We start from the raw sequence: 16,934 nt of genomic DNA on the forward strand, positions 1-16,934 counted from the left end.
CTTTTCAATCCCTCAGGTTTGTTTTCCTAGTGCCAAACAAGCAACAACCAGTGGAAATACAAAGTATCGAATCAGCTGCAGAGCTTATTCATTTAATTATTTATTTATTTTTATCTCATATTTGTACTACTGTTGTCTTTGTGATCAGCACTTTAGCTGTTTGCTAAAGTGATAGAGTTTATGTAAAGAGCTTTGGTTGTTGTTATAAAAAGTTACTTATTCATTAAAAAAGAAAGGGTTAAAGGATCTTTTTGCCTCTTGGTTTCAAGTTTTTTTTTTTTTTTTTTGTCCCTTATGCTTCATTTTTTTTTTATTACAAATGGTACCTTAGCTATGGAAAAAGACGAAGATTGTACACGCCCGTCCATTTTTCCATCCAAATGAAAAAAAAAGACTAGATGATCCTAAAAACGAAAATGGGTTGGATTCCCCAACAACAAACTCAACACAAACTACAACAGTGCGAAAATAACTAGAAAAGATAAGAAATAGGTCAAACAAGTGACTCAGTCCCCTCAATGGGCCTCATAACATGGTTATAGAAGCAAAAAGGGCACAGAAAAGGACAAACCTATTTGAACCCCCACTCGGGACTAGCAACAACCTCCGAAAAAAGGTTGAAGCCGAAAATGCACTGTCTTAGTCTGAAGAAGGGACTTTAGTAAAGAGGTACCATTACAAATCCAGTTACAAAAGTTTCCACTAATTGTTCAGACCACATTATTAAGGAGACAACAACCCAATCAAGAAAAAAACAATTAAAAACATAGAAAATTACGAAAAAAAAAAATTACAAGAAAAACACTAGAAATATAACAAAACCCCAAAAAACAACTATAACAGTGGATGAGGGCGGAGGAGCTGAGATACAGCAAAACCATGCGCATGCGCATGGAGGAGGGATGGTGGAGTTGATGAAGGCAACAGGAAGCGGGAAGGCCCAGGAGCATGGTGGGGGGATGCGTCTGAGGGCGGGACTCACGGAGGATTACAGATCTGATTTTGAAAAAACAAAACCATAAACTTTCACAAACTTGAGAATTAGCCAGTGAGGAGCGGAGAAAAGATGGAGAGTAGGATGACGGCGTGCAAGGGGCCCGAGGCATAATGAACAATCAAAGGAAAACAGTCAACACTCCACACAAGGAAACCAAATCAACACACAACAGTTAGCAATATCTCAAAAAGGAATACCAATCAACTCAACGGCTAAGTCGTCTACTAAAGGCAACCAAATCAAACACCCCAGCCACACAAATGGCCTCTTCAACCAACCTATGCGCACCAATTGCTTCCTCCAACACTCCCATCTCCACCGAAACCAATCCTCCAATCCCTACTGAAATCTAAGCTACCCAAAACCCATCACCCGCTTCTCTCTCCAGTTTTGCTTAATCTATCTCCAAACTCACCAAGACCAATTTCTTGGTATGGCATCATCAACTTGAAACCTATATTCATGGTCACGATCTATATGAGTTCATGGATGGTACCAAAACACCACTCCACCCACATACCTCCACTTCAGCTGATGGATCTCTCACCATCTCCACTGACCCAGAGACGCTCCAGTGGTTTCGACAGGACCAACTCATCAGAAGTATGCTCATGGCCACCATCTCTGATAATCTCCTTCCGCAAGTCCTCGGTTATCACACTGCCCAAGAGCTCTAGAATGCTCTCAGCCAAACCTTCGCCTCAAGAGCACGTGCTCAAATGATGAGTCTTAATTACGAACTTGCCATTTCCAAAAAGGGCAACTCCTCCATTACCGTACCTGGACACTAGTGCCACTCATCACCTCACCTCCAACCTCAACAATCTGAATATTCACTCCAAAGCATATGATGGCATCGATGCTATCCAAGTGGGAAATGGTACCCTCCTTGCCATTAAAAATACGGGCATTTCTAAAGTCTTTCCTAATTTTATTTTACGTCATATTCTACATGTTCCCAAACTTACCAAAAATTTACCACGTTCTAAAATTTACTTCTGATAATAATGTCTATATGGAATTCATCCATCTTCTTTTTTTGTTAAGGATCGTATGACCGGGCAAATTCTACACTGCGGCTTGAGTAGAAATGGCTCATATCATCGATTCTTTCCTACAGCTGTACCACCTAGTGTTTTTTCCAACGAATGAGCTACCTCTGTGGACTGGCACGCTCGCCTTGGCCATCCCGCTGAACACATTTTTCGTTATGTTTTGTTTCACATCCAATAAGAAGCTCTCTATTTGCCTTGCCTATTAGCGCGGCAAAAGTCATTGGCTTCCTTTTTCCCTATTTGCAAATAAATTAAGTGTCCCACTTGAATTGATTTTTTCTGATGTTTAGTTTGGGGACGACCTTCCCCTATTTTATCTAATAAGGGTGCACGTTTTTATGTTACCTTTGTTGATCATTTCAGTAAATTTACTTGGATTTATCCCATTGATTGCAAACCTTTTTTTTTCCTAAGTTTCAGTCTTATGTAGAATGACAATTTAATCACAAAATCAAATCTATTTAAATGGATGGTGGTGGCAAATTTACAAAAGAACGTCACCATTTTACGTCTCACGGAATCCATCATCGGATTACGTGCACTTACACCCATCAACAAAATGGGTTTGTGGAATGAAAACACCGACATATTGTTGAAATGGGCCTCACCCTCCTAGGCCATTGCTCAACCCCTCTTACATACTAGGCTAAAGCTTTCCAAACTACGTGTTACCTAGTAAACTGCTTGCCCACACCTGTTCTTAACAATAATTCAACATTTCAAAAACATTTTAATCTCTGACCTAATTACAATTTCATGCGAGTTTTTGGATGTGCTTGTTGGCCCCATCTTCGGCCTTACAACAAGCATAAACTAGATTGATCGTCAAAATGCCTTGCTACATGGATGGCCCTTTAAAGATGTATACATGACTCAGCCTCCTGCCTTCGTTCATCCCCAGTTTCCTCACCATATCTGCAAACTCCACTAGGCACTCGATGGCCTCAAACAAGCTCACTGTGCCTAGTACTCTTGTCTCAGTAATCGTCTCTTGGAACCTGGCTTTTTCAGCTCTCACTTTGACCCCTCCTTGTTCATTCGTCTCACGCCTCAAGAGACCACTCATGTCCTTATCTATGTTGACGGCATTCTCATCACCCAGTTCTCTTCCCCAAGGGACTACCTCACTGCTCCATTCTTTTCATACTGAATTTGCAATAAACAACTTAGGCCCTCTTCACTTCTTCCTCAGCATGGAAGCCACCACGGCCCCAGCTGGCCTTATTCTCTCCCAACAACGCTACATAATTGATCTTCTTCACAAGAGCAACACGACCGACACCAAACTGGTCAAAACACCTATGTCCACCGCCCACGCTCTCTCACTCCTCTCTGGTGACCCCTTCATCAATCCAACCTAGCTCATACCGTAGCTAGCCTTTTTGGTGCCCTACAGTACTTGTCCCTCACTTTTCTTGATATCTCATTTACTGTCAATAAAGTCTCGCAATTCATGCATCGACCCACCTCCCTCCATCTATAAGCAATCAAACGTATTCTATGGTACCTCAAGTCTACAATCTTTTATGGCCTACTCCTTCGTCGCTCCTCATCTCAACCTCTCCAAGCCTTCTTAGATGCCAATTGGGCCGGTTACCTCGGCGACAGAAAATCTACCGGTGGTTTCTGTGTCTTTCTCAGCCCCATCTCATTGCTTGGTCCTCCCACAAACAATGGACAGTTGCCCGCTCCAGTACTGAATAAGAATATCGCACTCTTGCTACCACCACCACCAAACTCATTTGGCTTCAATCTATGCTCCCTAACCTTGGTTTTTATCTTCCTTCACCACTTACATTATGGTGTGACAATATTGAGGCCACCTACCTTTCCACCAACCCTGTTTTCCATGCTCGGACCAAACACATAGAAATTGACTTCCACTTCGTTCATGACAGAGTTGCCTCCAAAACTTTGGATGTTCGTTTCATCTCTAAAAAGATAACCTGGCTGACATTTTTACAAAACCCACTGCCTCACCTTACTTCTCCCTCATGTGCCCTCTGTCTTGCTTGCGGGGGCGTAATGAACCATCAAAGGAAAACAATCAACAGTCCACACAAGGAAACCAAATTAGCACACAACGGCTAGCAATATCTCAAGAAGGAAAACCAATCAACTCAACTACTAAGTCATCTACCAAAGGCAACCAAATCAATGCCAACGGCTAGCACTGTAAATTATGTATACTGCATAATTTATTTTCCATTTGTAAAACATCAATATCTTGTATATATATCAACCATCGATGGAATGAAAATACACAACAAGACATTCTTCATTTACCTCAATTCTATAAGGTGAAGGAGGAGGCGGGGACTGAGCTGCTAAGGTGTCGTTTGAAGGAAAAAGAAAAAAAACACTCAAGGAGAAAAAGAAAAACAAGGGAAAACAAAGAGAAAGGGAGGGAAGGATATAAATCAATCTCTTCCCCCCTTGAGGACCACCGGAGGAGGAGGTGGATCGAGAAAGACCCTCACAAGGAGGTGGAAATCCTTACTCTTAGAGAGAAGGTGGAGAGTCTCTCTCTAGAAAAGAGAGAGCCGGTTATTATGCAATCCACTTCTGTGATAGATTATGTAAGAGTTGTATATATGGATTAGAGATCCAAGTTTATTTATATATGTGATTTTAAAAACTAAATTAAACCAATAGAAAGGAAACTGCACTTAGCCGGACTTCAAACTTACACCTCATTTGCAATCAGTCCTTTTGCTTTACTTCTTTTGTTAACATTTTTCCATTAATATGGATGAAAAATGAGTCCTACGATTTTCACGTTACTCAAATTATCCATTATATATCTGAAAAAAAAACCTTGAAATTAAAAGAGACCCAGCTTGGCCGTCGCCGAGGGCCAAAGAACCACGGCCAAGGTCTATTCGAGGTTCTCCCTAGTTGGCCTTGAATATCTATGAAAAAAATGGGATAATTGGTTTCTTTTTTTGGGGGAAAAGGCTTCAATCCATTATGGAGTTCCTATAAACTGAAAATTGGATCTGAATTTGAACATAAATATAAAGTAGAAAATGAAACTAAAAATTTAATTTAAGACAATGCTCAAAGGTGATTTTTTTTTCTTGGTAAATAATATTTTATGTAGAAGGAGAATATTGGATTTTATCTCCCAGCCATAAGGTGAAGATATAACATGCATAATGGCTGTGTAATAAATCCTCTTACAGGACCATTGTAAGAAAAAACTGAAGTGTATTATTAAAGGAAAGTTTAATTAACACGTACACCTAATGAAAAAGTACATAACAAAGTGCAATATATATATATATATAGATGGTAGTTAAAGAATTAACCTGCAAATTTTGCTTGCAAGAAATGCTTGTATTGCTTGAGAGCTCCACAACCCCTCTTAAATGCCAGCACTCATTTCTCACGCACTGATAATGTGTATCCTTTCTTCCTTTTGCCCCCTCCTATATATATAAAAGAAATGATAGGCCTTGATTGTTACCCGATTAGTCAGACCGGGTACTGAAATAATGAAATTTTAAAAAACAAAGGGTTGCAGCAAGAACAATATTTGCAGGAAGTTTTTCATTTTCTTGTCGATCGGTTGAATATTTATTGGGGTTCGGCTGTTCGTGTTCCTTCCTATCCTCTTTTATATCAAACCGATTTTGATGAATTGCCCAACCACATGGAGACTAGTGTGAACATGAATGTGAATAAAGGTCAGCAAATGGGGCGCTGTTTCTTCCGAGGCTGAATAACGTGACTGGGGTTTTAGTTTGCTTCATTTTGAATTTTGGATTCCTTAATTAACACGACTCTTGGCAGATATTTCCACTACAAAACAGATTCCTTAGCAGATGAAAAAATCAAATTAAATATAAACAGAGAAAGAGAGATGGCCTGAGGGTGTACGTCCGTGTTTGAGAAACAGAGAAAGAGGGCCAAACCTCACAGCCACACAGATGCAGAACAGTAGAACACTGAGAATGATTGTATCAGCTGTGTAAAATAAAACCCTAACCCTAATTTAGTAATTTTCTTATTTTAATTTTTTAAATTTTAATATATATATATATATAAACCGGTGATCGCTCCGGTAGAGCCAATGACTAGTTATTTCCAATCGGGTATCAAACCGATGTCCCAGTTACTAGTTAGTACCCAATTACCGACCGGATTTACATCCTTAATAAAACATGTCCCACCATGTAAAAATGAGAATCACATTATGGGGGAGAAGAGTCATTTATGGTGAAACAAAAGGGTTTTCAAAAATATTTGCTAGTTTGTCTTTCATTGCATGAATTAAAACCGGTTATCCAGTTAATAACCGATTTTTAATAACCGGATAATCGGCGGTTGGTAATAATTATAATTCGTAGACTGGTTGCGATTGCGGTTATTTCATAGCTGCAACAGCAACCAATTGTATACTCTAGTGAAGATGGCCATTATATTTTATCCTTGTTGGAATGATGTTTTACTAAAATCTAAGAAAATTGATCATATAACCTAACTTAAAGATTTTATTCAAATTAGGTGGGATAAAGTTCTTTCAACCTAATATAAAAAAAAAAAATGATATGTGTCTGTTTTTTAAACAACATATGAGAAACAAATATTTTTTTTAAAACAATTCATTCCAGCTTTTTATTTTTTTTTGATAGAAAAGATGATTTTTATAAATCAATGTGAAGGAGACGGCTCTACATAGACTAAATCGAGGATGGAGGAAGGACCATTTCGACTTTGTTTCTACCCCTAAAATAGCACGTATTTTTAACATGTTCAAGGTGTCATTTTTATAAATTGAGTTTCTCCAACTTACCTAAACATTTTTTTAAAAAAAAATTACAATTTAACCCTCTAAACTATTAGCCGTTTGGCAAATAATCCTACAAATTACTAACGTTTAGATTCAAACTACCAAAAAGTTTTAAAAAGGCAAATTTTGTCAAAAAAAAATATCTATAATACCTTTGTCATGTGTATTTTTTAATTAAAAAAAAAAAAAACTTAAAAATTAAAAAACAAAAATTTTATTTTTTATTTTTAAAAATTTGACCGATTGACCAACGACCCTTATGTCGTGAATCCCGGTGATCTGATTAATTGCGATGATGATGGAAATTGCTAGCTGGCAATATTAATGATTCAATTTCAAGATCTCAGAGTTTTTTAATGTAATTTTATTGTCAAATTTTTAAAATGTTAATTAAGATTTTTTAATTCAATATTAACTTGTCATGTTTAGAAGGCATTTTAAATGTGTTCATTTGAATGAAAGAACTCGATTAAAGGAATGGCTTGTCCCATCAATCCCTCCTCAAAACAATCGGATAAGATTTGTTGAGAGATTACTAAACAACCCCAATTTAACTTTTAAAGTTGTATGTTTCAAATAAATACTTATTTTTTTGCCATTTTCACAAAAAAAAAATTACAATTTGCCACGTGCACTTTGCCATGTGTATGGATAGTATACACGTGACGAACAGTTTGCCAAGTATAATTGGACACGTGTGTGGCGCGTGTTAAATCCAAGTGTAGTTAAATGCACATTTTACCGTGTGTATTAAAATACACGCAGTCAAATAGTCACGTGTACTAAAGTACACGCGGCTGACAGTTAGCCGCGTGTATTTAAATCTTAAACTTTTTTTTTAAAAAAAAACATACAATTTCAAATAATTCATTTTTTACAATTTATTTTAAAATCGTTATTTTTTATACGAAATTACAATGTTAAACACACCCTTATAAAAGTTACCGGTAGCAACGTTCAATTTGTAGCCAATAAAAAGTTAACATATAACAGATTACAAGAATGTTACTGTTCAGAGAAGACAAAGGGCAATTGTAAGTGTATTAATTACAAATTGCCAACGAAACTGAGAGCTTCGTCTCTTCCCCATAGAGCTTCGGCTCTCGAGCTCCCTTTTGGTATTTTCATTAGTTTTAACCTCGGAAAATACTTTTTGTTTGCATTGTTTGGAGAGGAGGGACATCATTCATCGTAACTTTTGTCACGTGTTAACATATAATTAGAAATGCATTAGTCATTAAAAAAATAATTTTAACATCGTTTAACTCCATACTCACATGTGCCAAAAGTTAAAAAATAAAAAAATTGTAAAATAATTTGAAGTCTAACCTTCCCAAGTATGGGCATGCTTAGGTTACAATTGTTTTTTTGTTATATTTTATTATTTTTCAAAACTATGTTTGAGTTTTTTTCTAATTCAAATTCTATTGAAATTTTATTCTAATTTTTTTTTTTTAAGTTTTCTAAACCGTTTAAACATAATTTCAAAAAATAAATTCTCTCGATATTTATAATTTTAAATATAATACAAAATAGTAAAATATAATACAAAAAAAATTTACATCCAGACAAGCCTATTTATTTATTTATTTTTATAAATACATGCCTATTAATTTTATTTTATTATTATTATTTTTTTAATTTAAGATACGAGCCCATTAATTATTAGTTAGGGATAAATTTAGTAGGTGGAGTTAAACACCAGTCCTGGTATCATCATTACTAATACGTGAAACTATGGTGCGTGGAAATCTTTCTTTGATTTTTTAGCTTTTTAGCTTTGGATTCCCTTTGCTATGGTATCATCATTACTAATACGTGAAACTATGGTGCGTTGAAATCTTTCTTTGGTTGTTTAGCTTTTTAGCTTTGGATTCCCTTTGCTATGGTTGAATGAGGCCATGTGCGGTGGGCTCCACACCACTCCATGTCAATGAATCAAAGGAGTCCTCTAAATCTCTCTCCCGCTATATTATAAAAAAAATTAAAGTACATCAATGTAACACCATGCTTTTCCAAAAGTAGAGAAGGCCACCTTGAATATCTTTTCAAAAGTAATGATTTTGGTTTTTAATAACACTAGGTAGGTGAGGAAATCAATGGTAGGGTAAAAATTACATACGTTCTCTCAAATTTGACCTAGTCATAAATCACACTCAAAACAATTAATCTAAGAGGATTGATGATTCTTATTTTAGGGAGTTGAAGTCTCACTCTAATATATGTTCAAATACTTTGAAGATTTTCTTGAATACACTGAATCACCACCACTATTGAATGATGTTTCCGATAAATTGACAATTGTACGATGAAAATTGCAGATGTTCTCTCAAATTCGATTAAGCCGTAAATTAGTGAAACTCAAAATAGCTAATACTAAAAAGATTGATCGAAGATTCTCATTTTTATAGTCGAACTCTTCCTCTAATAAATGCCCAAATACTTAGAATTTCTACTGAACATTGTTTACGATAAATTGACACGAGAAGCAGACGTTTTTGCCCTTTATGTAAAAGATTGTTGAATAATTTAACAATTGCAGAAAAATTAACAAGATATAAGGCCCCGTTTGACAACCCCTAGGGATGTAAATTAATGAGTTGAGCTACTCGCGAGATTACTCGTAAGCTTACTCACCAACTGGCTCTGGTAATCGGGTAACTGGTTATCCGGACTAGTAACCAAAATTTAAAAAAATAGGTTTTTTTTAGCCTAATTTGAGTATTGGACATACTTTTTAGGCTTAATTTAGACTTTTTTAGCCCTTTAAAAAACATTTCAACCTTTTCTAGCACAATATGTTGGCCTATGTTGAAATGGAAGTAAAATTGTAAAACCCTAAATTTTATTATTTTAATTTATATATATATATATATATATATACCCGGTTACCGGTTTCAATATTTTCTAAAACGGGTAACCACTCCAGTAGGGCCGGTTACCAGTTATTTTTAATCGGATACCAAACTGGTTGGCCGGTTACCCAATTACCGGTTACCGGCCGGCTTTACGTCCCTAATCTCACAACACCATTCTAGAAGAGAACTTCAACAGAGAGGAGGGGTTTACTGTGCATTTATTATCACATTTAATTAATTGCTCTAGTAAAACTTATAATTCTTTGTGGGGTAAAGCTTAGATGAAGTAAAATTTCCGGAATCCATCAGGAAATTTTGCTTGTGAGTGGCATTTTTGTAATTATTTAAATTTTGCTTGTGAGTGGCATTTTTGTAATTATAAATAATTACAAAAATGCCACTCACAAGCAAAATTTCCGGAAGGACTCCTCCGTAGCACTGCTCTTCTTTGTGCCTTTGTGAGAACAAGTTGATAATCTTATCCCTATGGGCTAGGGCGTTAAAAGGAGCGTAGAACTTTTAGTACATCCATTTGCCTTTTAAATATATAGTATTGCTATTAATGAAGAAGCAATATAGAGTAAGCAATAAAGACATGATTTATATAGTTTCATTCTTTCTAGCTCTTAAGTAATGTAGACACATATGAGGAAACAAAAACTTTTGATTATTAAAAGAAAGAGAAATGTTAGAACTCCTTCCAGCATCATTCTAGAATCCTTTTATACTGACATGACACCATATTTTTAATAAAAATAAATAAAAAATAAAAAATTACAGCTTGATTTGTCTCTCTTATTTTTATTAAAAAAAAAAAAAAAAAAGGTTCCATATCAGCATAGAAAGACCCCAAAAGTAGCTCTAGCATTTCTCAAAAAAAAAAAAAAAAAAAAAAGTACTGTTCAAAGAAAAAAATGGTCTCACTTTTATGGCTACTGCATTTATTTTTGCCCTTCAATACCATCTTTGTAAGTTTTGTTGACTATTACAATTTAACATTTATGGCTCGTATATCTTTCTTAGAATATACTTATTTATTTGGTCTTCAAAATACTTTTTTGTCCTCGTTGATTAAGGACAAAAATTAGTTACAAATCATTCTAATAAAGTGATATGTGTGACATGTGTCCCTTAGCATGTGAGAATATATATTTTTTTAATAGCATGTGCTTTCACTTTTTTTTTTAATAGCATTAATAAGAAAGCATATGTTTCTAGACGGTTGGTAAAAAATTGTCCGGAATTTTCCGGAATTAGAAAATTTCAGACAATTTCTTAACAACCGTTGATCTATTTCTAGACGGTTTTAAACAAAACCGTATGAAATTTCATAATTTTGGATGGCTTTATTAAAACCGTCTGTATTTTTAATGTCTGTTAAATTAAACCAACACAAAATGTTTTTTCCTTACGGTTTGAAAAAAAAAACGACTATAATAATTTTTTTATAGACGGTTTAAAAAACCGTCTATAAAAAAACTGTCTAGAAATCCCATTTTTTTGGTAGTGAGACGAGCAGGAGTACAAAGTTGAGATGTCATGCATCCATTGCAACTATAAGCAAAGCACTCCAACCAGGAGTCGCGGGGGAGGGGAGATTGAGACGGATCAAATGCCCTCCTCTCTAAAAATAATTTTATTCTTGGTAAAAAAAATAAAATTATACCCTGGTCCCTGGAATGCCCTCCTCAGCATTTCATCAATGGGCAAACTTGCCCACCACTTGCATTTATATTTTTTTTTTTTTTTTTTTTTTTTTTTTTTTTTTTTCATAATTGAGATAGCTCAACTCTATATTTCTTTACATAAATCGTGGAACTGCGGTAGGGACGAAGGTTGAAGACAATGATAAGCTGAGCAACTTTTTAAAGTTTTCTAAAAAAGGCACCATTTTTTTAATTATTTAAAGGCTAAAAACGTCAAAAACCATGATAAGCCTACAAGTACTTGAGAGTTGAGACTACACCTAATTTCGTATGACATCAAGTTTCTTTTCATTTTTTTTTTTTAAAAAGAAAAACAAATCAGATCACATCTATTAGACTACAACTGTAAAACAATACAATAAAAAGTCTACAACTCTAGCTATAGCTACAACTGACTTGTCAAAGCAAAAAGTCTTCTTTATTTTTTTTATTTTTTATTTTTTAATAATAATCATGTGGCAGTGTGAGTCGGTGGGAGTACTTGTGAGTCGTGTGATCGTGTGCATAGCATGTGGCTTTATAACTTAAAAGAGATAAAAAAAATTTGGACGGTTCAAATCTTTTTTTAAAAAAAATAAAATAAAATAAAATAACCGATAAGATCTCTTGGAACAAAAAAACCCTATTGTTATGTAGAGCTGTACAACCGTTAGTCGTGTGCCGTGTTATTTATATGATGGGTTAAACTTGAAGCAAGTCTTATTTTCTGCTTTTCTATACCTTTCTCGTTCAAAATTCAACTGTTTAAAGTAATTTCTAAACAAAATCCAACCTTTCAGTTTCAGATATGTAATAAACTTTCATATTGATTAAGATTTAATTTTTTATAATTGAATTGTTCTTTTCAATTTATTGATTTTTTTTTATAATTGTTTTTATATTTAATTGTTTAGGAATATATATAATTTTTGTTTCATATATTAATTGTATAAAATATGTAATTGTAGCTGTCTGAGATTATAGAGAACAATGATTCAATTGAGCTACAATCAAATTCTAAACGAGCTTGTATTGAGATAGATTTAAGAAATTTGCCATCCGATCCTTGCTTAAGAAAAAAAAATTCTTAAATGAATTTAGGCAAATAAAGTCGAATTATACCATGCCAACTAAATCGAATTGGGGGTGACTTTACGTCGGTTTAAGTCCTTTAATATTCAAGATAAATATATTAATTAAACTCGATTCATTTATTAAATAAATCCTCTAAGAGTTATTCATGAATAAGATTCATTGATTGTCAAATTGACAATGAGAACAAATATTTTTATATTTTTCAGAACAGTCTTCTTTGCACATTTTTGCATGCGGTGAAACACTTGAGTGAGTCCTCCTCCCTCACATGGAAGATGAAAGAGAAGAGATTGTTGTACAATGGTAAATATAAGAGCTTGAGATGGTTGCCTGAGATAATTGCCCAAGGAATTCAAGTATATATAAGGGTGGGGTGAAGGTGGGTTTGGCATTGTTTATAAAGGAATTCTGAATATCAAGCATAATAATTAATACTGCTACTGAAAGAGCTGTAAAGCAATTCTCCAGAGACAAAATCAAAAGGCAAAGATGATTTACCGCCTTAAAAACCTTGTTTGCTTAATTGGCAACCTTCTCTTCAATTCCTATTTCATCAAATTATTCAAAGATCATCATAGGCTTTATAGCAAAGCAGCATGCATGTGGGATCTGATTTATTAATTATATAAATAAAAGAGTTTAGGGCTCAAAGAAATTTGGGGAGAAAGTTTTTAATTTTTGGTCAAACGATTTGGAGGAGATTGAGTTTTGTATTTTTATGGTGCAACCTGGCACTATCAGGTCAGGCCAATTTTATCCAAGTCATAACGTACTCTCAAGGACATGTAGTCTATAACATTTCTTATAAGCAAATACGGAGATATTTTCCATGAGAGACCCATTTCATGAGCTTCTATGAGCTCATTGGAATTGCATTCGTGTAAATTATATCTACAAATTTTTAGACTTGAACTTTCTCTTTATCTCTCTCTCTTTTCTTTTTCTTTTTTTTAAAAAAAGTTTTTATTCTTCTCTCCTCTTCTCAAATTATTGTCGGCTTAATTTTATTTTTATCCAAACTACATACTACATCATAAATATTACATTCTCTCGCTTTACAACTAAGTTAATCGATCAATCAAAGTCTAAGATTTTACTTTTGGAGTGACTTGGCTACTTCGAAAGGTAGACCACCATCCCAAACCCAAGGATGTTTGGGATGGCTCAGCCACCCTGAAACACATGGGGCGGCTAACCTTCAATTTTATTTTATTTTTTTCTTTCGATTTTTAAAATTTTTAGCTTTCTATTTTTATGTTTTTATTGAGGAAACTACATTTACCCTTCCAAATTATAACTCAATTCACAATATCTCCCTTGAACTTTCAATTTTTCAATGTATCATGCTTAACTACCAAAAGGGCTTCGATATTCCCCTCCACGACCCAAAATAATAAAAACATCCCCTATATATAAGATAATCTTTTTTTAAAGGGCAAACATTTCATAGAAGAAATGAAAAATTTAGAAAAAAAAAAATCTAAACAAAACAAAAGCCAAAAAAAAGCTTTTGGCTTACGTTTAATATGGTAATTGTGCATATCTTTTATCATTCAGCTCATGACTTCATCCATTGTTTAGGATGTGAAGTTAAATATTGGACCCTTGATGGTATACTCCCTTTTCCCTTTTGTATATATAGCAAAAAAATTATCATCTTGGCTATTTCTCTGGAAAAATTTGAATTCTAATGAAACAATATTCCATAAGCACTATCAGCATTAAAAAAAAAAAAAAATGAGGAAAAAGAGAAGAAAGAAAGAAAAAGAAAGAAGAAGAAGAAGAAGAAATATTTGATTGAATTCGATCAGTAGAAACCACAGTGCATAGAACTCTATTGGCTGAAATATATAGAGACTCCATAGATGCTAAAACACACATTTTTTTTATTACTGAACTATCATAACCACTTACGACGTTCAGGATATTACGAGCTAAACAACCTTGCAAAGTTCAGATGCCTTGTATCCATTGCAGCTAAAAGCAAAGCACTCCAATAAACACTTAAACATTCTCTTTTCAATCTACTACTTTACATAAGGCCTAAGAAAACCCCAGAAAGCGAAACCCAAGACAATTAGTGCAACAATAGTTGCGGTGCCTCTCCAAAAATCACCGAAATACACGCTTTTCATGGTTGTCATGATGCGATTCCAATGATTATCACAGTACTTATTAATCTCTTAACCTAGAACCACGTAACAGGATTTCTGTTCCACAATCTGAAGGCAGAGTTTGTTAATTAAATTCGTCACTCGAATGTTATTACCGATATTATTAACAATGATATTTTTCTCCACAAGCAATTCCACATCTCGTTCAATGTCGATGAGATAGTCCAATAGCCAAACATAATTGCAAATGTAAGTGTGAGATAGATAATGACACTGCTCCGAGGCCATGAGTTTTTGGAATAGAGCTTCAGTACTGTCGTAAATCTTTAAGGGTGGGACTTCCGATATACTCTACATACGCTCCAAGCCCGGAAAAGCACTTCTCAAGCATGGTAAGCAAGCCAAGAGCCATGACAAATTGGAGAATGGACAGTAATTCAACCACTTATTCTAAGGGAATGTTATGTCAAGTAAGCTTCTGTTTTCAACTGGTTTGAATTTCAATCCTGCCTCGTCAAGCTTTGTGGCACAATATAATTATCCAGATAGCTAGTAGGTTTCAAATTTCATACTGAACAAAACACATGCATATCTTATCAAATCTGTGAAGTGTTTTATTTCCTCGATGTTGAACTCTTCTGGCAGCTGCATATCATCATGAAACTCACGAGAAATGTAAAAAGTAAAAGGCTGAATGCACAATAAAATCATGCCGATGTACTGGATTTGAAGAGTAGCTGAAGGCAAAAGTATATAATTCCTTAAGAACAAAAAAAGGCAATTGATTCTCAAGTAATATCAAGTCATGTCATATACCAGCTTCCAGCCATGGTTGACTTGACATGTAATCATTTTCTTTTTCACGGGTCCTTACGAAGAGCTCATTTTCATTATCTTCAACTTTGACTTCAAGTACATAAAATATATGGAACCTCACAAAGAGCTCAATTATAAAAATGGCATCCAATAGAATTATTTTCACAAAACCTGTACTGCTGAGTTTATAGTCTTTTGAATAGCAATGACGGATTCTTACTTCATTGTCTTGAATGATCTTTAGAAGATCCTCCTGGCTTCTCCCGGTCCGATACAAGAAATCCTTAAAATATCTCAGTTTGTGCTTTTCCATGTCCCTCAATTCTTTCAGACCGTGATGAAAGGGGCCTATTGAAACTAGCTTAGGGGTGTAGGCTGCTTTGTTTATCTTGCGCAGATTCTTGGGAACAAAGTAGATACAGCACCCAGGCCACAGAGGAGGCTCCATGACCAGTGGAACATCAATGAGCACGTCGTTGCTTTCAAGTTCTTCTCCAATGAAATCACTAGCCATCTTGTCTATCCCTCAGTTTGTTTTCCTAGTGCCAAACAAGCAACAAGCAGTGGAAATAATAAATACAATAGAATCGAATCAGCTGCAGAGCTTATTCATTTAATTATTTATATATCTGATATTTGTACTACTGTTGTCTTTGTGATCAATACTTTAGCTGTTTGCTAAAGTGATCGAGTTTCTGTAAAGAGTTTTGGTGGTTGTTGGAAAAAGTTACTTATTCATTAAAGAAGAAGAAGCAGTATCCTTATATGTGATTATTACCCAAAAAAATAATAAATAAATAAATAAAATAATAATAATAATAATAATTTTTTTGAGCTTAATGAACCTTTTATTAACTCTAAAATGAGGTATATCTCTAAAGAAAAACACTCTTGAATAGGTAGATCATTCGTACTTTTTTTATTATTAGTATTATTATTATTTAGAAATACTCAAGTATATGATTGTAAAAGCATCATTGGGAAAACCAAAAGTACAAATATCTTATTTGACTTTAGCACATTTTTAGTAGGTTCACCAAAAAATTATTTTGATGAGGCAATTTAGTGAAAATATTCAAAAACTACTTTCAACAACCTCACCGGTATAATTAAAAAAAATTTGGTGAGTGAATAGTACTCACTAATTTTGGTGAGTACTAATTTTTTTTATTTTTTTTTTTAATTTTTTTACACAAATCAATCTTAGCACAACCCCGTTAGGAAAAGAAAAAATTTCAAAAATATGACCATTAGGATAAAACAAATATTCATAAATATGATTGTTGGGAAAAAACAAATTTTTAAAAATATGACTGTTAGAATAAAACAAATATTCAAAAATATATTTCCCTCTCTCTCTCTCTCTCTCAAAAATACAAAGTACAGAACACATTATGCTTTTAATATTGTCATTCTCACAGTTCATAAAATCTACATCTTTCTCAAAAATAACCAGCATATAATACGTTATGCTTCCAATATCGTTATTCACATAAAATCAAAAACATTTCAAAGCTAG

At 34.2% G+C, this 16,934-nt stretch overlaps 1 pseudogene; it reads right to left on the reverse strand.

The window, feature by feature from the left end:
• Window positions 1-14,457: 14,457 nt before the first annotated feature.
• On the reverse strand, window positions 14,458-15,929 carry LOC133879156 (UPF0481 protein At3g47200-like; annotated as a pseudogene).
• Between the last annotated feature and the right edge of the window lie 1,005 nt (window positions 15,930-16,934).

The sequence above is a fragment of the Alnus glutinosa genome, chromosome 10 (assembly GCF_958979055.1).
Source record: "Alnus glutinosa chromosome 10, dhAlnGlut1.1, whole genome shotgun sequence".
NCBI classification, from domain to species: Eukaryota; Viridiplantae; Streptophyta; class Magnoliopsida; order Fagales; family Betulaceae; genus Alnus; species Alnus glutinosa.